General features: G+C 44.0%; 1 protein-coding gene and 1 pseudogene across 1 annotated transcript in view; one reads left to right on the top strand and one right to left on the bottom strand.

Moving 5' to 3' along the window:
- Positions 1 to 25,961, bottom strand: part of LOC137326835 (lanC-like protein 3) — a 56,264-nt pseudogene that overhangs the window by 6,858 nt on the left and 23,445 nt on the right.
- LOC137326943 (gamma-aminobutyric acid receptor subunit rho-3-like) overlaps positions 22,786 to 25,961 on the top strand; it is a 65,071-nt gene continuing 61,895 nt past the window's right edge. Inside the window, exon 1 of the mRNA XM_067992318.1 lies at positions 22,786 to 22,836. The gene's annotated coding sequence lies outside the window, so the exon portion shown is untranslated. The remainder of the gene's footprint in view (positions 22,837 to 25,961) is intronic.

Here is a 25,961-nt window from a genome sequence, read left to right as displayed (position 1 = left end):
CTCTTTGTTGCACTCCTTCTAATGCACATATATCCTTCCGCAGCTAAGGAGACCAAAACCGTACGCAGTACTCCAGGTGTGGTCTCACCAGAGCCCTATAGAATTGCAGCAAGACCTCCTTACTTTTACACTCCAACCCCCTTGCAATAAAGGCTAACACACCATTTGCTTTCCAAATTGCTTGCTGTAACAACATGTTAACTTTTTGTGTTTGTACACAAGGACACCCAAATCCCTCTGGCTACTAACATTTCTTAGTCTCTCACCTTTTAAAAAATATTCTGCTTTTCAATTCTTCCTACCAAAGTGGATAATTTCACATTTCCCCACATTATACTCATCTGCCACCATATCGCCTATGCACTTAACCTGCCTATATCCCATTGCAGCCGCTTTGCTTCTTCCTCACAGCTTACTTTCCCACCCAGCTTTGTATCATCAGCAAACTTGGATACATTACACTCAGTCCCCTCATCTAAGTCATTGATATAGATTGTAAACAGCTTTTTTTTTATTCGTTCATGGGATGTGGGCATCGCTGGCAAGGCCAGCATTTATTGTCCATCCCCAAATGCCCTTGAGATGGTGGTGGTGAGCCACCTTCTTGAACCGCTGCAGTCTGTGTGGTGAAGGTTCTCCCACAGTGCTGTTAGGAAGGGAGTTCCAAGATTTTGACCCAGCGACAATGAAGGAACGGCGATATATTTCCAAGTTGGGATGGTGTGTGACTTGGAGGGGAACGTGCAGGTGGTGTTGTTCCTATGTGCCTGCTGCCCTTGTCCTTCTAGGTTGTAGAGGTCGTGGGTTTGGGAGGTGCTGTCGAAGAAACCTTGGCGAGTTGCTGCAGTGCATCCTGTGGATGGTACACACTGCAGCCACAGTGCGCCGGTGGTGAAGGGAGTGAATGTTTAGGGTGGTGGATGGGGTGCCAATCAAGCGGGCTGCTTTATCTTGGATAGTGTTGAGTTTCTCGAGCGTTGTTAGAGCTGCGCTCATCCAGGCAAGTGGAGAGTATTCCATGACACTCCTGATTAGTGCTTTGTAGATGGTGGAAAGGCTTTGGGGAGTCAGAAGGTGAGTCACTCGCCGTAGAATACCCAGCCTCTGACCTGAGGCCCAAGCACTGATCCTTGCGGCACCCCAATAGTTACAGGCTGCCAACCCGAAAAGGACCTGTTCATTCCTACTCTCTGTTTCTGTCTGTTAACCAATCCTCAATCCATGCTAATGTATTACCCCAATCCCATGAACCTTAATCTTATGTAACAACCTCTTGCCTGGTACCTTATCGAATGCCTTTTGAAAATCCGAATATACTACATCCACTGGTACCCTCTCATCTACCCTGCTAGTTACACCCTCATAAAATGTTAAACTAGAGTGGCAGGGGGATGGGAACCTGAGAGGGGAGTCAGAAGGGAGTAAAGTCGAGAGCAGAAAGAGAGGGGAAGACCCAGGGGAAATTTACAATACAAATAGTACAAACAGTTGTTCAAGAACAAGTGAAAGGGAAAAGCATAGAGCAGCAGAAAGAAAGTGTACTTTAGACACTACAGATAAAGTGAAAACTAGAAGGTGTCAGGCGATTAACCCAGCATCAAAGCTGAAGGTCAGGCTAGGGTGTATGGCCCAACTAAGAGTTCTATATACAAATGCATGGAGTATAAGGAATAAATTAAATGAACTACAGGTTCAAATTCAAATTGGAGGGTATGACATGATAGCTATTACTGAGACATGGCTGCAGGATGGTCAGGATTGGGAACTAAATATACCGGGTTATAAGGTCCACAGGAGAGACAGGGAAAATGGAAGAGGGGGAGGAGTAGCCTTAATGATTAGAGATGAAATCACTTCAATGATAAAGGAGGATATAACGAGAGGTAAGCAGCCAACAGAGACCTTATGGGTTGAATTGAGAAATAGGAAAGGATCTAAGACTATAGTGGGAGTTGTGTATAGGACCCCTGGCAGCAGCTCTGAAGTGCTGGATTGTATAAATGCAGAGATTAGACAAGCGTGTAAGAAAGGCATAGTGGTCTTAATGGGGGACTTTAACCTTCACATAGATTGGGAAAAGCAGACTAGCAACTGTCAGAAAGGTAGTGAATTTCTTGAGTGTGTTTGGGATAGTTTTCTACAGCAGTATGTCCTGGAGGCAACAAGGGGGCAAGCCGTACCAGATTTAGTAATGAGTAATGAACCAGATTTAGTTAACGGCTTAACTGTACGCGAACATCTATTCAATAGCGATCATAACATGATCGAGTTCAATGTAGTGTTTGAAAGGGAAAAAAGTGAGTCAGCTGCTAAGATTCGAGACTTGGGTAAGGCCGACTTCAAAGGGATGAGACAGAGACTGTCCACAGACTGTCCACAGTAAACTGGGCAAATCTGTTAATGGGTGAAACGGCTGATGATCAGTGGGAAATGTTTAAAGAAACATTTAACGTGATACAGAATCGGTTTACACCCCTGAGGGGCAAGAACTCTACTTGCCAAAAAAACAGCCATGGACAACTAAAGAGGTAAGGGACAGTATAAGACATAAGGAAAGGGCATACAAAAAGGCAAAAAATGGCACAGATTCTGGCGAATGGGAAAGATACAAAGATCAACAAAGGGTCACAAAACAGATAGTAAGAGCTACAAAAAGAGAGTATGAAAAGAAACTTGCAAGGGATATCAAAACCAATACGAAGAACTTTTATAGTTATATTAGGAAAAAGAGGGTGGTCAGGAGCAGTGTTGGCCCCTTAAAAGCTGAAAGTGGGGATATTGTCATTGACAATGGGGAAATGGCGGACATGTTGAACAATTACTTTGCGTCAGTATTTACAGTAGAAAAAGAGGATAGCATGCCGGAAATCCCAAGAAAACTAATATTGAATCAGGGACAGGGACTTGATAAAATTAATATAAGTAAAGCAACAGTAATGAAGAAAATAATAGCACTAAAGAGTGACAAATCCCCAGGACCAGATGGTTTCCATCCCAGGGTTTTAAAGGAAGTAGGTGAGCACATTGCAGATGCCCTAACTATAATCTTTCAAAGTTCTCTAGATTCAGGAACTGTCCCTCTGGATTGGAAAATTGCACATGTCACTCCACTTTTTAAGAAAGGAGAGAGAGGGAAACCAGGGAATTATAGACCAGTTAGCCTAACATCTGTTGTGGGGAAAATGCTGGAGTCTATAATTAAGGATAGGGTGACTGAACACCTCGACAATTTTCAGTTAATCAGAGAGAGCCAGCATAGATTTGTGAAAGGTAGGTCGTGCCTGACAAACCTGATTGAATTTTTTGAAGAGGTGACTAAAGTAGTGGACAGGGGAATGTCAATGGATGTTATTTATATGGACTTCCAGAAGGCATTTGATAAGGTCCCACATAAGAGACTGTTAGCTAAGATAGAAGCCCATGGAATCGAGGGAAAAGTACGGACTTGGTTAGGAAGTTGGCTGAGCGAAAGGTGACAGAGAGTAGGGATAATGGGTAGGTACTCACATTGGCAGGATGTGACTAGTGGAGTCCCGCAGGGATCTGTCTTGGGGCCTCAATTATTCACAATATTTATTAACGACTTAGATGAAGGCATAGAAAGTCTCATATCTAAGTTTGCCGATGACACAAAGATTGGTGGCATTGTAAGCAGTGGAGATGAAAACATAAAATTACAAAGGGATATTGATAGATTAGGTGAATGGGCAAAACTGTGGCAAATGGGATTCAATGTAGACAAATGTGAGGTCATCCACTTTGGATCATACTTTCTAAATGGTTAAAAGTTAAAAACAGTGGATGTCCAAAGGGACCTAGGGGTTATGGGACATAGATCATTGAAGTGTCATGAACAGGTGCAGAAAATAATCAATAAGGCTATTGGAATGCTGGCCTTCATATCTAGAGGTTTAGAGTACAAGGGGGCAGAAGTTATGCTGCAGCTATACAAAACCCTGGTTAGACCGCACCTGGAGTATTGTGAGCAGTTCTGGGCACCGCACCTTCGGAAGGACATATTGGCCTTGAGGGAGTGCAGCGTAGGTTTACTAAAATGATACCCGGACTTCAAGGGTTAAGTTACAAGGAGAGATTACACAAATTGGGGTTGTATTCTCTGGAGTTTAGAAGGTTAAGGGGTGATCTGATCTGATCGAAGTTTATAAGATATTAAGGGGAACTGATAGGGTGGATAGAAAGAAACTACTTCCGCTGGTTGGGGATTCTAGGAGTAGTTTTCTGTGTCTTCCACTGTGAAGGCAGATACAAAATATTTGTTTAATGTCTCTGCCATTTCCTTATTCCCCATTATAATTTCTCCTGTCTCTGCCTCTAAGGGACCCACATTCACTTTTGCTAATCTCTTCCTTTTTACATATTTGTCGAAGCTCTCACAATCTGTTTTCATATTTCTTGCTAGTTTACTCTCATATTCAGTTTTCTCTCTCTTTATCAATTTCTTGGTCATCCTTTGCTGATTTCTAAAACCCTCTGAATCCTCAGGTTACTATTCCTATTGGCAACATTGTAAGCCTTTTCTTTCAATCTAATACTATCCTTAACTTCTCTAGTTAGTCACGGTTGGATCATTTTTCCTGTGGAGTTTTTATTCCCCAAGGAAATATATATTCATTGAGAATTATGAATTATTTCTTTAAATATTTGCCATTACTTATCTACCATCATATCTTTCAATTTAATTTCCCAATCTACATTAGCCACCTCGCCCCTCATACCTACGTAATTGGCTTTGTTTTAATTTAAGATCCTAGTTTTGGACTTGACTACATCACTCTCAAACTCAATATGAAATCTATCATGCTATGATCACTCTACCCCAGAGGATCCCTAACTATAAGAATACTAGTTAACCCTGTCTCAATACACAATCTTAGATCTAAAGTAGCTTGTTCCCTAGTTGGTTCCTCGATGTATTATTCTAGAAAACTGTCTGGAATGCATTGCGTGAACTCATCCTCCAAACTACTTTTACCAATTTGGTTTGCCCAGTCTATTGAAGATTAAAGTCCCCTATGATTATTGCATTACCCTTGTTACGTGCTCCTCTAATTTATATTCTGTCCAACACTATAGCTACTGTTAGGGGGCCTATAAACTACTCCCACCAGCGTTTTCTGCCCTTGTTATTTCTTAGCTGCACCCATACTGATTCTACATTCTGATTTTCTGAGCTAAGATCCTTTCTCACCACTGCTTTCATCTCATCCTTTATTATCAGGGCTACCCCCCCCCCCACCTCCTTTTCCATTTTGCCTATCTTTTCTAAAAGTCAAGTACCCTGGAATATTTAGTTCTTCAGGCTCCTTTCCACATGAATGTAAAAATACTTAATATAACTGAAGAAAAAGTTATCGTTCACAGCTAAACAAAATCTTTGTAACATTACACAAAAGGGAAAAATGCATAACAAGCAATGAAAGGGGCTTAGCCAGCAACAAGGAAAAGAAAACACTCATATGGGCTTTTCAACAGACTACGCTGAAAACAAAAGAACACATTCTGTAGCTTGTAACTCTCTCCCTTTCTCCTTCATTATTCCTTAACCCCATTCTGTAGATATTCAAAACTTCAAACTCACAGTCCCCTCCCCTCCGATCACTCCATCTTCCTTTTTGTTCCTCTTTTCTTCCTCATCTTTCAACCTATCCTTTAGAACTTCAACTTCCTCTTTCGAACTCCATGTTGAAACAACAAGACTCCTGCTTTTCAATCATTGTCTTTAATTTTCTTCTCCTTTACCAGGTTCTTCATCTTAGTCTCCACCTCACATAAAGTCTGACAATTTTTAACTAATAAAACACAAGTTCCTACGTTCTCCTGGATACACTTCTTTGTTTTACCAACCAGAGTTTCTCTTGGCTTTCCTCCCATCTTCCCGCAACTATCAACCTCATCTGTCATGGCACTCCCTATTTTTTTTCAAAATCATGTGTCCATGCGAGGATATAATCTCTCGCCACTTTAAACAATCCACCACTAAAATCGTGAGGATATAGGGCATGATTATAGCATGGAGCCGGGAAAACAGCAGGTGGGTAGATGTTCGTGTGGGGATCCTGGAAGTCAAGTGAGTACGTTGGAATCTGCGATCTCAACTCAATTGAAGGTAATTATTTGTGCTTCCGGGTTTCCCACTTGACAGCCAGCTAGATTGACAGGCTGGCTGCCTTTTGGGAGGGAAAGGAGCTGTGAATTGGAGAGGAGGGAGGGAGGGAGAGATCGTGGCCGTGGGGGTCTTGGAGAAGATCGGAGAGGGGGGCTTTGGAGAAGATTGGAGAGGCGGGCTTTGGAGAAAATCGGTGGGGGGGCTTGGAAAATATCAGGGGAGGCCTTGGGGAAGATTGGTGAGGAGGCCTTGGAGGACGTCGAGAACAGGAAGGTGATCGGATTGGCAGTCGGATGAAGATTCTGAGGTTGGCAGAGTCGGAGGTGGGGGGTGTCCACCATTCAGGGGGTCCACCATTGGGGGTGGGGTCCATGGAGGAATTAACCATTGCGGTGGGGGGGGCAGGGTGGTTGGCCGATCGTGAGCTTGCTGGGCCTGGATGAAGCACTCCTGCTCCTCCCGGCCCACAAGCAGTGTAATAAAGACACCCACCTCATGGACTGGCCCTTCTCACCTGCTGTCACCTGACGAGAATCAGAAGCGATGGGAAACCCATGCTGGTGAGGTTAAATTCATTTTACCTTTACAATACACAAAAAATTAAGTGCCTCAATTATCGCAATGAAGTACATTGCCCCTTTAACACTGACTAAATCTTGTATATTATACAAATATAGATGCAATACTAGCTCCATGGATTTGCAAGACAAATCCTGCTGTGACCTTTATATCTTTAATCAAAGTCATGTTGAGCAAATAAATTTCCATAAAAATGTTAATGTTTAAGACTGGAGGTCACGATACAATCAAAAGCAAAATGCAAATGCCATTCCACAACCTTCAACATTGCAGCAAGGGCAGTATAGTGCTGAGCGCTGTTACTTGTTATATAGTGCCTTTTCACATCTCTCAGAAATTTCTACACTTTTACACTATGAAGCATAGTAAGCTGAATGAGGAATGTTCACATGTATAAGAACATAAGAAATAGGAGCAGGAGTAGGCCATACGAACCCTCAAGCCTGCTCTGTTATTCAATAAGATCATGGCTGATCTTCAACCTCAACTCCACTTTCCCACCCAATCGCCATATCTCTTGATTCCCCTAGAGTCCAAAAATCTATCGATCTCAGTCTTGAATATACTCAATGAATGAACATCCACAGCCCTCTGGGATAGATAATTCCAAGGATTCACCACCCTCTGAGTGAAGAAATTCCTCCTCATCTCGGTCCTAAATGTCCGACCTCTTATCCTGAGATTATGCCCCCTAGGTCTAGACTCTCCATCCAGGGGAAACAGCCTCGCATCATCTACCCTGTCAAGCCCTCTCAGAATCTTATATGTTTCAATGAGATCATCTCTCGTTCTTCTAAACTCCAGAGAGTGTAGGCCCATTTTACTCAATCTCTCCTCATAAAACAACTCTCTCAACCCAGGAATCAATCTAGTGAACTTTCGTTGCACTGCCTCTAAGGCAAGTGTATCCTCCCTTAGGTAAGGAGACCAGAACTGTACACAATACTCCAGGCGTGGTCTCACCAAAGCCCTGTACAATTGCAGTGAGACTTCCTTACTCTTGTACTCCAACCCCCTTGCAATAAAGGCCAACATACCATTTGCCTTCCTAATTGCTTGTTGCACCTGCATGTTAACTTTCTGTGTTTCGTGTACAAGGACACCCAAATCCCTCTGAACTTTAATAGTTTCTCATCATTTAAAAAATATTCTGTTTTTCTATTCTTCTTATCAAAGTGAATAACCTCACATTTCCCTACATTATACTCCATCTGCCACCTTCTAGCCCACTCACTTAACCTGTCTTTCTCCCTGCAGCGACATTCCCCACTCCCAACGATCACGGACCCCCCCCCAACGATTGCGGACCCATCCACTGATTGTGGACCCCTGCGATGACCCCCCTCGGTGACTGACCCCCTCCGGTGACACCTGATTACCCCCCCATGACCCCCAGTGACTGACCTCCGCTGACTGATCTCCCCCGCCTTCCCCGATGACTGACTCCCCCCCCCACCGTGACCCCCATGTCCCCCGGTGCTCGTGTGCCCATCCATGACCCCATGCCCCCATGCCCAGCACCCCCATCCATACAATCTAAGACTTACCTGAAGACATACCTTTTCATGTCCTCTTCCTTGCTCTGCTCCTGTCTGACTGAGACCCGCCTGTCAATCAGGCCGGCCTGTCGGACGGCAAACCGACAAAAAAAATTAAAAGACATCCTTATGTAAGGACATCTGGGAAACCCATACTTCAGGGTTCCCCGTCCGTGATTCGACCCCCCCCCCCCACCCGCCCCATCCCCGGCTCCGAGTTAAAAATCCTGGCCTTTGTGTCTTCCTCACAGCTTACTTTCCTACCTAGCTTTGTATCATCAGCAAACTTGGATACATTACACTCGGCCCCTTCATCTAAGTCATTGATATATATTGTAAACAACTGAGGCCCAAGCACTGATCCTTGCAGCACCCCACTAGTTACAGCCTGCCAACCTGAAAATGACCCATTTATTCCTACTTTCTGTCCATTAACCAATCCTCTATCCATGCTATTATATTACCCCCAATCCCATGAGCCCTTATCTTATGTAACAACCTTTTGTGTAATGTAATGACTCATCAGATCCTTGAGATCCTGGTTACCCACTGATTGCTGGAATATATGGCCAGGATTTTCTGCTTTTGTGGAACCCCAGCACATTGTCGGCGAGGCAGGGGTCCACTTGCCACAAGAATCCGCCCCAGTCCCCGGTCTCCACTGGGAAGTCCACCTGGGGTACGCACGGAGAATGGTTGCAGGAGACCTCACGGATCTGACACAGCAAAGCCTGACCAGTAGACTTTGGGGCAGTCAAAAACTTCTCAAACATCGTGGGTCTGAGGAATTGAACCAATCACCCTGTGATCAATTCAACTCCTTTCAGAGGATTTAAAATTTTAAATTCCTGCCCTGCTGCCCCACAGCAAAGCTGAATACCAAGAATGTACCAGTGGATGTCTTAGAGTTCCAAGAGAGTGGATCCCAAATAATTTTCTGCACTTTCTACTCGAGTTACACTGGGGAGCCAGAAACATTCGAATGGAAAATCCTGTCACATGTATCTACATGAAGTATTGAAATCAAAATGTCTGATTCAAAACAAGATGCTATTAAGTCGGCCTTGGCCCAGTGGGTAGCACTCTCGCCTCTGAGTCAGAAGGTTGTGGGTTAAAGCCCCACTCCACAGACTTGAGTACATAATCCAAGCTGACACCCCACTGCAATACTGAGGAGATGCTGCACTGTTGGAGTTGCCGTCTTTTGTGAGATGTTAAACCAAGGCCCTGTCTGCTCTCTCTGGCGGCTGTAAAAGATGCCATGGCACTATTCAAAGAAGAGCAGGGAGGTTCTCCCTGGTGTCCTGGCCAATATTTATCCCTCAACCAACATCACTAAAACAGATTATCTGGTCATTATCTCATTACTGTTTTTGAGACTTTGCTGTGTGCAAATTGTCTGCCATGTTTCCTACATTACAACAGTGACTACATTTCAAAAAGTACTTCATTGGTTGTAAAGCATTTTGGGACATCCTGAGGTCATGAAAGGTGCTATATAAATGCAAGTCTTTCTTTATTTTAAATAAAAAGGTTACAATTCTCATTCTTTTCCCAAAACTTTGATTTCATAATTTGGTGATGAACTGCAATATTCCATTTTTACAAAAAATATCAAACATTTTCTTGTCATTCTGTTACATATTGTGGAAAATGGCTAGTTATTTAGACTAGAGATTCATCTTCCTATGTTTTTATGTTGACACAAACAGTAAAAGTAATAACACTGGTAGCAAAATATTAAAATCGCACTTTATACGGTTCTCATTTTATTGAGACAAAGAATATTCCACCACACAATTTATCTGTAAATTAAAATATATTATCAGTTTCACAGTAAGACCACATTTCACTTGCATTTTTCTTGATTACAGCCTACAAAACTAGAACAATATTTAATTTCACAGTGTTCTCAATTTCAAATGGTTAATACAGGATCCCATTTTGAGAGTTGTTCTGGTCCATTGTTTACATGATCAACAACCGTATATATTGTATACACATATACTTACATGTACATTACTATCATTGAAAAGTATTCTTGGGAAAGTGGTCAGTATAGAATTTACACCCTGGAGTAGTAGTAGACCAAAGACTTGGAGATGATGAGTCCTTTTAAGGGACATTTAGTATGCTGACTTTCTAGTGTGCAATGTGCTTCATTTTATGGAGTTTCTGTGTATCTGGAAGTAGCTTTATGTTTGACTATGGTTTGTAAATACAAAGGAATTCTGTTATTCTCAATAGATCAAAATGGCCAATAAAAGTATAGTTAAATGCATACCTCAATCTAATTGCAATAACTATATCAGTACTGAGCATCTCAATTATGAGCTTGCTCTTATCAGATTTGTAAGTGAGGCGATTTGATTTCTATCAAATTCCTACGAACATTAAATTTGATAGAATCAAAACTTTAACCGTACACAAATTTTCAAGTTCCAGTTTAATTACAGATTTAAGCTTCTGTTCACAAAGCTTTTTACAAATCCACAAAAATAAATCCTTCTTCTTTAACTGAAGGTGTCCACAAAATGGGCAATGTAGACATGCAGGTACATAAAATGGGCAATGTAGACATGCAGGTACATAAAATGGGCAATGCAGACATGCAGGTACATAAAATGGGCAATGTAGACATGCAGGTACATAAAATGGGCAATGCAGACATGCAGGTACATAAAATGGGCAATGTAGACATGCAGGTACATAAAATGGGCAATGTAGACATGTAGGTACATAAAATGGGCAATGTAGACATGCAGCTACATAAAATGGGAAATGTAGATATGCAGGTACATAAAATGGGCAATGTAGATATGCAGGTAGGGAAAAAAAGAGAGGACAGAAGCATCTCCTACCAGGAGATATTTTGCGAGATGCCACTCCCAGTAAAGAGCCTTGCTCGATACAATTGCTGATTGGAGAATCAGTTATGGCGCTCAGTAAACCCAATACATGCCACTTCCAATTTTCTGCTCATTCAAACAGAACTGGCAAAGGATCTCCAGATTAGATAAAACATTAACCTGTCTTTTCTCTTTCAGATACACATGTATCTGTTCTGTATTTCCAACCTGATGCTGTCCTCATCTAATTTCCACACATGTGCACTTGCAGCAGTGGTTGCTGAACAGCGATCAAAAACAGGAATCCTGGTTGATTTTCCCTTCCCTTACCTATGGGTTCTTAGGCTAATTGTAGCATCCCGCTAGGATTAGATTAACTCAAATTGGGGTCGAAACAGGAATCCTCGTGGTCTATATGACTCACTGCATTAACCAGTTGAGCTATCGAGGAACCAGATATTTTATTCTCTTTTCTATTTTTTGTTACAATTTCTTGCTGTAATTATTAACATAAAATAAAGAAAATGTTTAGCATATCTTTATTGTAAACTTTCTTGTATCTGCCGTGTGCCCTGAATCTGTCATCTCCGTCATGATCGTCAAGCCATTGGTCAATTTTCTTCTCGTTGGTTAAGTGTTTAAATCTCTATATTTTTCTCATTTTTAATGGCGGTTTTCTACTTTTGAGATTTTTTAAATTCATAGTGCAAAAAAACCTTTCTCCCTAATTTCAATGTCTCCCTAATCACATCCCACCGAAACAAAATTTCTCTAAGGTACAGTTAACCGAAAGTTTACCCAGCCATTTCAGTATATTGTCATAAAAATAAAATGTATAACATATAAAATAATTCAAAAATTCAGAAAAACCAATCATATACCAATAAACTTAATTATCTAATCTTTCAATTGATGCAATAAACCCTGCTGGACCTGAAATATACCTTCCTTCATGGCCCAGCCTCCCTAGTTAAAGCCCAATGTCATGAGCCAAACAACCATTCTAAAACTCCATGCGCAGTTCAGCCTCCATTATGACCAATAGGTTATAACCAAGCAATTAGACTACAACGCACATAAGCCATTGTGTGGCTCCACTCCCTTACTCCTTCTCTCTGTCCTGCATCAGCCCCAAGCTCCACATTTCACCATTCCCTTCCAGTCTCAAACTTGAACTAGCTCCTACTCCCAAAATTCCTCTTCTGATTTACATCACTGCTCATACCATTCTCTCCCTCCATGTACATCTTGTTCGCTTTACTCTCTCACTTCTCTGCTTTATTTAAAAAAACTCAAAGAAATGTAATCACAATTTATATTATTAGGAGGTAAGTACATGGGCAGGGAAATTCCTTGGCGAGTCTTCATCACTGGCACTTAAATGGGGTTTCTGCCGCACTTTCGACAAAGTACAGTAGCTCCGAGGAATTTCCCGGCCATAATTTAAAAGCATACACATAAGTTATTAAGTACGAAGACAAATGTAAACAAAAGCAAACATGTTTTAAAGCAGCACTTCAGTCATATAACTGTACTTGAATAGCAAAATAAAAGCACGTTACAGACTCAAAATTATTGTAGTGTGCACAGTAACAATCTAGTGTAACATTCAACATGTGCTCTGCTGGAGTTGCAGATGTGTGGCAGTTTTGAGCTGGGGAACAGCTGATAGATCAGCTGCTCTTGCTGATGGGAGCAGAGGAAAGGTGAATGAAGAACCAAAAATTCTGTTAGCTCCACCTTCCACTGGTCTCCCATTATGCATGAAAATTCCTGTGGATAATGAAGAAGGTAGATAATTGGAGCAGATAATTGAGCTTGTACTGTATTTAGCTTTTTGCTTGGGTCTCTTCCAATTGATGTGTGTCTCAGCATGATAGAACTGAATAAAACAGAATTTTTTAAACTTTTATTATTTAAAACATCTATGAAAATATAGTTTCAGTTTTGGAAGCTCATTATACTGAGTACCTTGAAATGAGAGAAACTAAAGCCCGATTTTAACACCCCCTGCCTGAGGGAAACCTGGCCCCGATCTGATCGCCTGCAATTTTAAATTACAGGCAGCAAGGACACCTGCCCCAAGTCAGTGGGGTCCTCTTTAAACATGCAGATTGGGCTCTGATTCTGCCGGGAGCTGAATCAAGGACCAGAAGAGGCCCAGCAAAGTAAATTTGAAATGTTTTTTTAGTTTCCTTGTGGGCAGGAGTGCTCCTCCAGGCCCCACGAGGAAACCTTGGACCTCCCTTGACCCGGACTTCCCCCCTTCCCCCAATCGCAGCCGGAGGCCCCCCCCCCGCCCCCTCAGCACACTTGACTAAGCAACACAATTTTCTTCTGTTGGGATCTAATCTGTTGGGACGATGCATCACTAATCTAGACTTCTGTAACTGGCTGACTCACTACAATATATGCAGTTAGAAGTGCTGTGTTTGGCATGTTTACTGACATGGACTAATTACAAATAAAGTATAGAGCCTTTATGAGAATACATTGAAGAATGGGAATTCAGCATGCTCTGGTCAAAGAAGGTTGACCGAGAAGCATACAGTCCCAGAAAGACCCTCACATAAGCTGTAGGGAGTGTTTGGTGTTGGTACTCCAGCTTGGAACTCTTCAGAGAACAGGAATTCTGTGAATCTGAGAAAATATATAAAAATATGTTAAATCATGTAGTTACTACAAATCTGTGCTAAAACTCCAGTGCCCTATAATGAAACATCAGGCTGTGTTTTTGAGTCTGGTCAATGGCAGTTCACAAAATAATTATAGATCAAGATGGCCATTCGGTCCATCTGAGTTCATCCATCCAGAATGACCCTACATTTCCCCCGTTGCAGCATCGGATTGGTTCTTAACTGATTCCAAGTTTTATGGCTCCACTTATTCTATCTGGTTTATTCCATGTGTTTTATTTCTTTTTGTGTGCAGAAGAACATCCTGGTAACAGTCCTAAATTTGCCTTTTCTAGTTTGAACCTCTGGCCGCTTGTTCTACTTTCACAATTTAACTTAATTTTCCAGATGATACCTGAGCTCCAAGGGTCAAATTACAAGGAGAGGTTACACAAACTAGGGTTGTGTTCCCTGGAATTTAGAAGATTAAGGGGTGATTTGATTGAAGTTTCAAGATATTAAGGGGAGCTGATAGGGTAGATGGAGAGAAATTATTTCCACTGGTTGGAGAGTCTAGAACTAGGGAACATAGCCTAAAAATTAGAGCCAGGACTTTTAGGAGTGAAGTTAGGAAACACTTCTACACGCAAAGGATGGTAGAAGTTTGCAACTCTCGTCCACAAACCGCAGTTGGTGGTAGTGCAATAGTTAATTTTAAATCTGAGATTGATAGATTTTTGTTAACCAAAGTTATTAAGGGATATGGGGCTAAGGCGGGCATATAGAGCTAGGTCACAGATCAGCCATGATCTCATTGAATGGTGGAACAGGCTCGAGGGGCTAAATGGCCTACTCCTGTTCCTATGTTCCAAATTTCTACAGTCTTTCCTCATAATTATGATTCAGGCTATTGGCTCTTCTCTGCACTGCCTCCAATGCTTGAATGTTTCCCTTGCGTCTCGGTGACCAGAATTGAACACAATACTTGAGGTGTGGTCTGACCAGAGCATTGTACAGTTTGATCATGGCTTCTTTTGGATATGTAGTTCAACATTTTATTGGCCTTCTTGATTGCTGCTCGACATTGGTTGTACATGTTAAATGTTGAATCTACTAAGAGTCCTAGGTCTTTATCCTTAGCTATTTCAACACCATTTAGGGAGTATGTATGTTGCCCATATTTCCTTCCTATGTGCAGTGCTTTACATTTTTCTGTATTTCATTTGCCATTGTTCTGTGAGCTCACATATTTTGTTCAGCATATTCTATGATTTCTGAGCTACCTCCTCTGATTCCACTGCCTTTTGTGTGGAACTTCGTCCAATGCCTTCTGGAAGTCTAGGTTCAATATGTTGTATGGCTTGGAATGTCACTTCCTCAAAGAAGTCAAGAAGGCTTGAGCCAGGCAGGCTCTTCCCCTTCTGAATTTATGTTGCCTGCTGTTTACAATGTTTTTATTGTACAGATAAGCTTCAAATTTACTTCTGATAATCAATTTAATTACTTTACAAGGGATTGAAGTAAGACTGATGGGTTTGTAGTTGCTTGTGTTTGATTTGTCACCCTTTTTGAATATGGGTACCAGACTGGCTTGCTTCCAATCTACTGGCACCATCTGCAATGCCTGACAAATCTCTCCCTCTTCTCATTTGGGACAAGTACCATCTATCTGTGAATTTATTGGTTTGAGTCCTTTTAGGCTGCCAGGGATTTCCATCTCATTTATATCAAAGTCATTAATTTTGCCTGGGTTAACTCTGTTCTGGGAGAGCATATTGCTCACGTCTTCACTTGTCAATACCTGGAGTAAGTAATCATTCAGAATCTTTACTATCTTGAGCTCATCCTCTGTTTTGGGCCATCTGTAGCTTTTATTATGGATTTTATCTCTTTTCTGACTACTCTCTACTCAATTACTTGAAGAACTTCTGACTGTTGAGTTTTGTCTATGCAGCTATGCTCTTTTCTCAGTTTCTCATTGCCCCTCTGGTCACCCTTTTGAGTTGTTTCTGTATGTTCCTATTTTCATCCCAATGAACACCATCCCCTTTCTCTCTGCAGGATCTGTAGAGGATAATTTTACCTCTGTATGTCACTTTTTATTTGTTTATTAGACTATTTCGAGTTATGCCTGTTTAATCTGAGTTTACTGGTTGAGGTAGGTATTTATCCTGTATGCTCAACATTAATCCTTTAAAGGCATTCCACTTGTCCTCTATTGTTGAACGTCTCCCAAATCAATCAGCTTAAGTTGTGAAATTAACTCTAAAAGTTATATACCCAGCTCCTGGTCTTTATGACCTGATCTGGTATTTATGATTCCTAGATCATATTGAACTTGTGGTCACTACGATACTCTGTACAATAGAGGGTACAATTTTTCAGTCCTTGCATGTTGCAAAGTTCCTTGAAATCTGAGTGTGCAATGGGAAATCACGAGCCCACTGACTGGCCCTCAGCTTCTCAGATAGATTTCTGGAGGTATTGCTGGCTGAAGTGAGGGCCAGAGGAGGCAGACTGCTGGTCACTGAGGGCAGGAGATCCCATACCTAAAACCAGTCTCCAAAAAATACAGCGTGGGGATTGGGGGGAGGAGAAGCAAGCTGAAAACCCTGAGCACATATGAAAAGGAGGCACTGCAAATCATGGGCAGGCAGACAGGAGAAATGGTGCGACATTGCAAGGTTGGATGCGTATTGGTAACAGAAGGTTGACAGGAGCTGGGAAATGCTGATCATTGGTGGTCTCAGCTTTTTATGCTTTCTCATATTGCAATGCCTTTACATTCAGAAACTATTCTTCGAAAGGAGAATATCACTGTGTGTTGAGCTAAATAAGTTAATCTGTGTTCACATCACGGGGGATGCCTTGCAAGATGAGGCTTGTCACATTGATGACCACCTAGGCACTTCCATTGGAGAATTAGTTGCCAAAACCACAGCCTCAATTGCTTGCACTTCCTCATCAATTGCATTATGGAAACTTAGCTGCACAAGCACCAGCACAGAGATACCCGCTCGAAGGGAAGTAGCTGATGACTCAGAAGGGTTTCCACCAATTGAGCACTGATGATCAATTTCAGGTGCAGGCAATGGAAATGGTTGAGGTGATAGACAAATGGGACTAGTCCACTACCTGCATCTAAAACACATTGCAGGAAGTTTCCCACGACCTGCAGAATGCCTCGAGACTGTGACAGTCTGGGAGATTTCTGTGGCACCCAGACCCCAGGAAGAGCTTCTAAGGACAATGGTGGCTTCCAGAGTGGCAACTAACAGTACTGATAGAGATGCTTTCAGCAGGTCAATGTCACAAGACTGGCAAGGGCTCATTGGGTTTATTTGATCTGTACTAACACTGACCAGTAGCTCATCTAAGCCTGTGCCCAGCTCCAGTGGGAAGCAAGGAGTGGGCACTGATGTCACTGTCTCTCTAGAGAGTGATATTGACTCTGTTGCCTTATGGTCCCCTCCAAAGTCTACACATGAGAGAGTTTCAGACACAAGCCTGTCTCCCCTTGTTACTGCAAGAGAAAGGCTGCAGGAAACTGGTCTCTCTGTGATAGCTGCTTCCCTGAGATGAGAATCGCCTCAGGCCTCTAAGGCTCTGAGGAGGTCATCCCGGCTACTCACTGTTCAACCACATCTCACTCAAGGAGCATCTCATAGAAGTAGTAGATTAGGAGCTAAAGCAATTAAGTTAGCTTGGCAGAAACAGTATTAAGAAGTAATTGTAGACAGTGTGATTTTTGGCACTTTTTAGAGAATATGTTGTTCTGTAAAATAAAGGCAGCTTGTGCATATAAAGTTCCAAGTTCATTTCTGCATGTGCTTTCTCTTTTTGGGGGTTTGGATGATGGCAGGGAAATATATACTTCTATTTTATGAAAGAATATGGTCTAAGTCTTTGACAGTGAGAGACTTTATATGGTGGGAGAACAGGCAGGTGTGAAGTGACTTTATTCGATGAGTTAAATTTTATTTATTGAAAGCAGTGGTTATCAGTTGTACCCTTCTTTCTATAGCTTCTGACTGTCCTGTCATACATTGATCCTTCCTCTGAAACCTCCTCATGCTCTTCCACCTCATTTTCATCATCATCACTTTCTTCTTCATTGTGATATTATGCAGAATGCAGCAAGCTACAATAGTTCCTGAGACTCTTGCTGGGCTGTACTGCAGGGCTACACCAGATTTATCCAGACACCCAAAATGGGACTTGAAAATTCCAATTGTCTTCTCTGTGACATTTCTTGTAGTGGTATGGGCCTCATTGTATCTGTTGGCACGTCTTTCTGCAGAAGCCTTACTGAAGCCTGCAACCAAGACTGCAGGGGTTAGCCCTGATCACCAATGAACCATCTGGATACAAGGTTCTGGGTCACAAAGGCTAGTACGGTGGATTACTGCAGGATGAAAGCGTCATGGCAGCCTGTGTACCTATCAATGACATGCAGGATAAGGTGATTGGCATCTCACACTAGCTGGCCATTAATAGAATGAAAGCTTTTCCTATTCATAAAATTTAGGGGTTGATCATTTGAGGTTTTGAGTGCCACCTGCTCCTTGCATTGGGAACCCTGCCATTCTGCAGAACCAGAGAACCCTCCCTCTTTGTTTGTCTGCCCCTTTAGGGAAATACATGAATTGCACAGCCCTCCCAAATAGAGCATCAGTGATCTTCTTGATGCAGTGATGAGCAGCTGCCTAACTAATGTGACAAATGTCACCTGATGCTGCCTGGAAGGATCCAGCTGTAAAGAGATGACCTTGATTGGTACAGACAATTCTGTTCTCTTGGCTGCAGCTCTTCAGCCAGCAGTTGACATATTTCCCCAATAACCTCCAGAGAGAAATGCAGCCTTCTGAGGCACTGATTGTCAGAAAAGTCTAAGTAAGACCTTCTAGGTCTGTATACCCTGGTGAGTGGGTATGTGTAGATAGAGAAGAAACACCTTCTATGATGCCTGACTCTAAAAGGCTCCAATTCATCCTCTTCCATATCCTCCTTCTCCTCTTCATAGCACAAGAATATGTGTTAATATTGGGAAATCCATGTCCCCAATGCAAATCAGTAGTTTGTCTGGAACTGAGTTAAATTAGCAACTAAAGTCCTGACTGAACCTCCAAAGTACTAGAGATCAATGTTCAGAAAAAGTAACATCAACCTTCAGCAACAGCACACAAAGTGGCCTCCACAAAGGGAGAGGGGATGCACGAGAGGCCAGAGTCAGAGCAATTAAGAGCTAATAGGTTATTGTATGGCTGGAAATAGGGAGGGATTTAAAGATAAGCAAAATAATTTTAAATTTGAGATGTTGCGTACTGGGAACCAATATAGGTTGCTGCAGGATAGGATATGAGCAGCAGAGATTTGGCTGAGTTGGAGTTTATGGAGGGTGCAGGATGGGAGATTGGCAAAGAGAATATTTGAGTAATTGGGCACGATTTTAAAAGCCAAGTGCGGGTGTGTTGGGGGCGGGTGGGGGGGGCAAACAAAATCGGGATTTTCTGGAGCGGGAAGGAATCCCAGCTCCAACCCGCCAAAAAACGTGCACGACCCACAGCCATCTGGGTGCGTGTGCCGTTCCCACAATGGCTGCATTCACCAGTACATCCGAGGAGGAGGAACATCACCATCCTCGCCAGGCACGGCGTGCAGTTCTGCCACTTGCAGCTCCACCACACAGAGGTGTGCCACAGGTACCAGCACAAGAGCAGAGAGGGCAACAACAGAGAGAGCTGGAGGCACTACCCTCGTGAGAGGTCTACAGACCGAGGCTGAGCTTCCTGGACCTCTCAGAGGAGCAGTGCCTAAGGAGGCTGAGAGTAAGTCGTCAGGTGGTCACAGACATCTGCAACCTCCTTCATGCCAAGCTGCTCCCGACTGGGCCTGGTGGCATTGCATTGCTGGTTGCAGTTAAAGTGACCACTGCCCTCAACTTCTTTGCCTCTGGATCATTCCAGGGCGCCACAGGTGATATCGCCGGAGTCTCTCAGTCATCTGCCCACAAGCGCATAAGACAGGGCGTCCCACTATGTCAACTTCCCCAGGGATGACCTCATCCAGACTAAGAGGACAGTGGGTTTCCACACTGTGGCTGGCTTCCCACGGGTACAGGGTGCACAATCGATTGCACCTATATAGCAATCTGCGCACCTCCACACAAGCCAGGACTATTCATCAACAGAAAGGGATATCACTCCATTAACGCGCTGCTTGTTTGAGACCACAGGAAAAGATTTCTTCACATGTGTGCCAGATTCCCTGGCAGCTACCATGATTCATTCATTCTGAGGGAATCCAACATCTCACCTCCCTACCACGCACCAAACAGCCTTAAGGGCTGGCTCCTCGGAGACAAGAGATACCCCCTGCACACATGGCTCATAACACCTGTGAGGAACTCCATCAGCAAGGAAAAGTGTCGATACAATGATGTCACATTGCCACCAGGTCTGTCATTGAACATACAATAGGACTGCTGAAGCTGCGATTTCGGTGCCTGGATCGGTCTAGGGGAGCGTTTCAATACGCACCAGTGAGAGTGGGTCGAATTATAGTCGTCTGTTGTGTCCTGCACAACATGGCACAACAGAGAGGGTTACCGGTTGATAAGGCCCCATGCCCTCATCCAGCATCCACATCTGCCATCAACATTGAGGAGGAGGAGGACAAGGAGGAGGTCGAGGGAGAGGACAAGGAGGAGGGGGAGGAACCCATCGGCAGAGCAGCTGCTCATCTGGCTGCTCGTGTGGCCAGGGAGTCACTAATATTTGAACGATTCTCATGAGCTCATATGGAAAGTGAGGATAGTCCAGTCCTCAGACCACCTGGAAAGAGCAGCACCAAAACCAGCTCCCCCCCACCGCACAAAACAGTCCTACAACTACACATACACCCACTGTGAACGCACCCAATGGGTGGCATCAAGTCTCGCTGTTCATGGTGAAGCACATGAAAGGGCGCTATCACAAAAGGCAATCAAGAATAGGCAAGTGGCAATACTGCTGAGAATGATGACATTTAATGTGAATTTAACAAAAAACAAATATAAATGATAAACACCCTTGTGCATACCCTTCATGATCACTAAAGCTTAGCCTTTCTCTTCCTACTACTTCTACGTGGTGCATCCCCTTTGGCTGCAGCAGAGGTAGTGGATGGTTGCTCAGATCCCTGCCCTGACTGCCTAGATGCTTTTGGCCTATGCCCTCTGGGTTTTGGAGCCTGTGAGGGCCCCTCCAAAGACTGCTCCACCTGTGCAGGGATAGACTCGGCCACCTAGAGAGGAGGCAGCATTGCGGGTACTGGTTGAGAGGGGGGCAACAGGTGAGACATGAAAGCGCTTTGAGTGGCGTCCCCACTTCCATGTCCCCTTTCATCATCATCCCTCTCCTGGGCCAGGCCGACATCACTCCTATTACCCTGCTAGAGAACAGTTTGGAGCACATGTGTGATGCCTTGGATGCCGTGTTGTAAAGTTTCTGTCTGCCTGTTTAAGGCGGCAGAATGTTGTTCACCGTGAGTCCGAACAGTCATTGTCAGGGCCTGAATGGACTCATTTGTGAGGCATGCTTGAAGCTCAATGGAGGCTAGCCTTCTCACCATTGCAGACATTCCCACACTTACCTGTGCCACTATTTCAGACATTCCCACACTTATCTGTGCCACCATTCCACTCACGCTGGAGGTGGACTCCTCCATCCTCTCCGCTATTGTGGAGAGTGTGTGTGGCACCTGTTCCAGTACCTCACAAGTGTACTGCTGCCCCTCGATCATTCTCCTTTTAAAGGGTGGCCCCCGGGGTTCAGCATCTACGTCCAGCTGAGCAGCGCCTGGAGAGAAGTGTGCCCACTGACACGGACTCTCCACAGCTGCCCCTGCCACCAGTGTCTGCTCGTGGTCACTTGTGTGTGGTGACTCACCAAGTGACAATCCAACTGACTACTAGGACCACCGAGGTGTGAATATCTGCGCTGGTGGATGGCTCGCTGTGATGTGACAGTGCGCCTTCAGAGGCTGGGAGCTCCTCTGAGGAATCGCCCTCACCCATCACTGCAGTCGTTGAAGGGCCTGGAAGAGAACAGAAGGCAATATTAAGCATCATCGCAGATGTGTAATGTTGCGATGAGCATACTGAGGCATTCAACATGCCAACCATTGTAAACTTCAATTCATATTGTGTGGATGAATGTTAAAGTTGTGTCACCAGACGTTTGTGGGGTGTCAGTCTTGGCATCCCTGACGGAAAGGCACTCAAGGGTGTGGCTGATCTCCAGGGCCTCCTTCTCCGTCTCTATTTATTATGGACCCCCTCCAGTCCTCGCCCTCTCGCGTGCATTTTGCACTCTCTTCTGCATTTTGTGCTCTCTTCTCCTACAAGGGAAGAAAGTATAGACGTGTGAGTGAGTGAGGGTGAAATGGTCAGCCGGTGAATGCATTGCTTTGGGTGAGGCTGACCGTGAAAGAGATGCATCAGAGGGTGAGTATCAGACAGGGACATCACATTGGATCAGGATTGGGGTGAGTGGTAGTGGTGGGTTTGCAAATGGGGAGGTGAGGAAGTGCTCAGGAAGCGCAGGTAAGTTGAGGATGAGCTTTAGGTGGGTGTGAGGAGTGATGTGATGGAGTAGTTTTGGCAGAGCAGAATGATGTGAGTGGGGTGGGGGGGGCGGATGTAGAACACGGAATGTAGGAGAATCAGTAAGTGTACTCACTTTTGCTGACCTAGTTAGGTCATTGAAACGCTTCCTGCACTGGGCCCAAGTGCGGGAGGTGTTGCTCCTACTGGTGACCTCCTTTGCCACCTCGAGCCAAGCCATCTTGGTGGCAGAGGCAGAGCTCTTCCTCCTGTTGGCCGGATAAAATTGTTCTCTCCTCCTCCTCACTCTGGCCAGCAGCATCTCAAGTGAGGCGTTGCTGAATCTTGGAGCTGGCTTGCTCCTCTGCTGCTCCATTCTGTGTCCTTGCTCCTTGCTCCAGCAAAAGCCCTTGGTGTAATGGCCCTTTAAATCCAGACGCTCCAGCTGACAGCAGGTCATGCGGGTGTGCAGTCCGCCCGCTGCACAGCGTTTGGACAGCAAACCCGGAAACAACATTAAGAGGCATCGATCGTGTGGGGAACGGTAAGATTTTATTATCCGGGTTACCCGCACGCCCATTAACCCCCCCCCCACTGCCATCCCACCGGCATTTTAAAATCGTGCCCGTTGAGTCTGGAGGCAATAAAGGGACAGAAAATGCTCCACTTATTATTCAGCTTCCGACAGGTGTTGCAGATTACATGACCAAAGGGCCTAATACTTATGAAGCATTCTGTGGCCATTTCTTCTTTGCATACTGCTTCCCAGACTCAATGATTGCTCAACAAATGTCATAGATCTGCTCACTGCTCAGTACCTATGCAAAAGATATTGAAAACATTTGTTTAAAATGAACACAATAAAAGCTTTAACAAAATGGTACACTGAAAAACTGTATTATTTCCATTCCAGGGTTATAATACAGAAGTACTTCCAATGGAGGTGCTTCTGTAATATAAATAAAGTGTGAGAGACAGACAGAGTCTAACAAAGTCATTCTGATTTCTGTAATGAATTTAACCCTATTTGTATGTTTTAGGAACTAAAATACTCAGCCTGTCTCTCTAAACTGTGCCTGTGTCTCATAATTAATTTACATTGCAGAACCAGATCCACTGGAATTGCTTTGACAGAATAACCTGGTTCCTCTGCTGCCAAATCTGCTCAATTTATGGTGCAGAGCAGATTCAGCAACAATGGATCACTGCGTATGTGAGATCAACATATGCACAATTGCTCCACAATCACAAACACAATTTAAACCAAACGTGCATTTGCTAATCTCATACACATATGGTTAGTGCAAAGTTGCATTTACAATTTTGCCAGTCCAGCTGGGATTTTCCCTGATGTTAGGTCAAGGCCTCCACAGACCTGCAATGGAAAAAACTGTATTGAGATTAGTCTTCCCATTGCTAGATCTGATAGAGTGGACCTAATTTAAGTTCCAGTGGTGGCAACTGTTTATTTTTGTTGTTGCTAACACCCAGCAGCCAGAGGCGCTCCAGAAACCGCTCAGTTAGTTTGCTTACTTTAAACGGTTGCCTCTGATAGTTTACTCAGGTTGGAAGCTATCCTGTAAAGTAAATGGGGTGTCAGTATAATATGGAGCCAGTCTGCTGGCTGAGTAAACAGCCTAATAGAGACTCTGACCTTTCAATTACAGTAACAACAATCGATATCTCAGCATTTTTAAATAACAGAGTTCAAAATTTTATGCTCCTATTCTACCAAAGTTTTAAAATTGGCCATTTTACACGTACAAAATTGTAGATGCAAGTAACTAATTCTAATTGCATGAAAATAATTATGAGTTTTCATCTCTAGACTAAAAAGTAGCAACTATTTACTAATAACATTATTCTAGGGCAAGGAGGAAGTGAATATAAGCAGCTGAGATAAATATATTTTAAACCAAAGCTGTTATGCAACTTTCTTGAAAATTGTTTTGAATTGTTAGTATTCAAATATATAAAGCTTGAATTTTACTGATTGTTCCACTGAACTATTATGTTTGACAAATTCATGAGTGAAACATTCTGCATTCAAAAGCAACTGGATGGAAGCTATTTATCTCTACTGTGTGGAATGAATACACTGCAGAAGACCTCCAAAACAGATAAACCCATTTATCGTGTGACTGACTTCAAACGTAATTCTTTAGGAATTTCAGGCAAAGTACACGTTCCAGTGGCTGCATCTGGCACTAAAACGCAAGCATCCATACAGTATTCCACTGGTCGAGGCTAGCAACTGAGGAGTGGAGGGAGGGGTTTTAGGGTTGAGCGTGCAAGCAATTGCTGTTAGGGGAGATGACGACATATACTGTACGATCCCTAAAAGAGAATACAGTATCAAGGACTATTAGTGCAACTGTTAATTTTAGATGGCGAAGAGTGTGCTGGTGTCTATGGTGCCCAAGGCAAAAATGGGGAAGTGGCCAATGTGTTACCGTACTGGGTCTGGCCAGGTCACTGAAATTCTTGTGGCACTTTACATGTGACTTAAGACAATGGCCCTGATATTTATAGGGAGGCGGGGAGGGAGCAGGGGTGACTTTTAGCGGCCGGAAAAATCTGGAAATATGGGGTATGAGGAGGTTCTGCCGAGTTTAACGGCAGGACCTCATTTGAATTTTGTTTCTTTGTTTCCTGCCTGGCAGCTGGCCAGATGGAGAGGCTGGCCGGCTGTCAGGCAGGAAGCCCTGCGGTAGAAGGCCGCAGAGGGGGACTGGAGAGGAGGGCGGAAGAGATCGCAGGGGGAAGGGAAGAGATCGCGGTGTTGGGAGGAGAGATTCCGGGGGTGGGGGTGGAGAAGAGATCATGGTGGTGGGGGAAGAAGAGATCGCAGGGGTAAGAGATTATGGGGTGATCAACATTGGATCGTGGGGAGATCGGATGATGGGTGAGGTGGGGGGGTCAGCCGGTCGTGGGGAGAGGGTCTGGAGATGGCGAGAACGGGGTCAGGAGATCGCAGGGAGGGAAGCAGGTCATGACAGGTTAGCTTGAGGGGCCGCTGGAAGCACCCCTGCTCCTCCTGGCCCTCAAGCAGTGTTGGAAAAGCACTTACCCGCTGGATCCGACAGTTCTTGCCCCTCTTTAGCTGCCAGGTTTCCCACCGTTAAATCCAAACGGCTACTAAAATCTGAGGCACGCAGCCTCATTAACATATTTAAATTATTGACACACCTCCCGAGAGCAGGTTACTCGCCCGCCCCCCAACCAGCCCCAGTTAAACCAGAAGTAGGGGTGTTCACAGCGGCTTGGGGTCGGGTTTCACATTTTTAAGAATTTAACACCCCCCCACCCCTCTCCCGCCCATCCTGGGGGTTTAAAATTCCCCCCATTGAGTCCAATTTTCGGGTTGCATACACATCAGGTGAGCAGTGGGTGGAGCAATCACGCCACCTTGCCCGATGGCATCAGCTTGCCAATCGGGTGGAGGCAGGAAACCCAGCGGCTCCTCCACACAGTCCAGCCAGAAGTGTACCCTTAAGGGACGGAGGAGACAATCTTGGGGGGGGGGGCACTGAACAACCAGCAGTGGGTGGGAAGATTTTGGCGGCTAGGAGGAGTGTTAAATAATATGAAAGCAACTTTGGAAAAGGAAGGTTCTAGTCTTACCATCAATATTGAATTGGTAACATAAACTGGCATTGTTGGTGCTGA

This window comes from Heptranchias perlo, chromosome 11 (assembly GCF_035084215.1).
Source record: "Heptranchias perlo isolate sHepPer1 chromosome 11, sHepPer1.hap1, whole genome shotgun sequence".
Classification (NCBI taxonomy): Eukaryota; Metazoa; Chordata; class Chondrichthyes; order Hexanchiformes; family Hexanchidae; genus Heptranchias; species Heptranchias perlo.
Note: the sequence above shows the minus strand (reverse complement) of the source record. Positions and strands in the feature narration are given on the sequence as shown.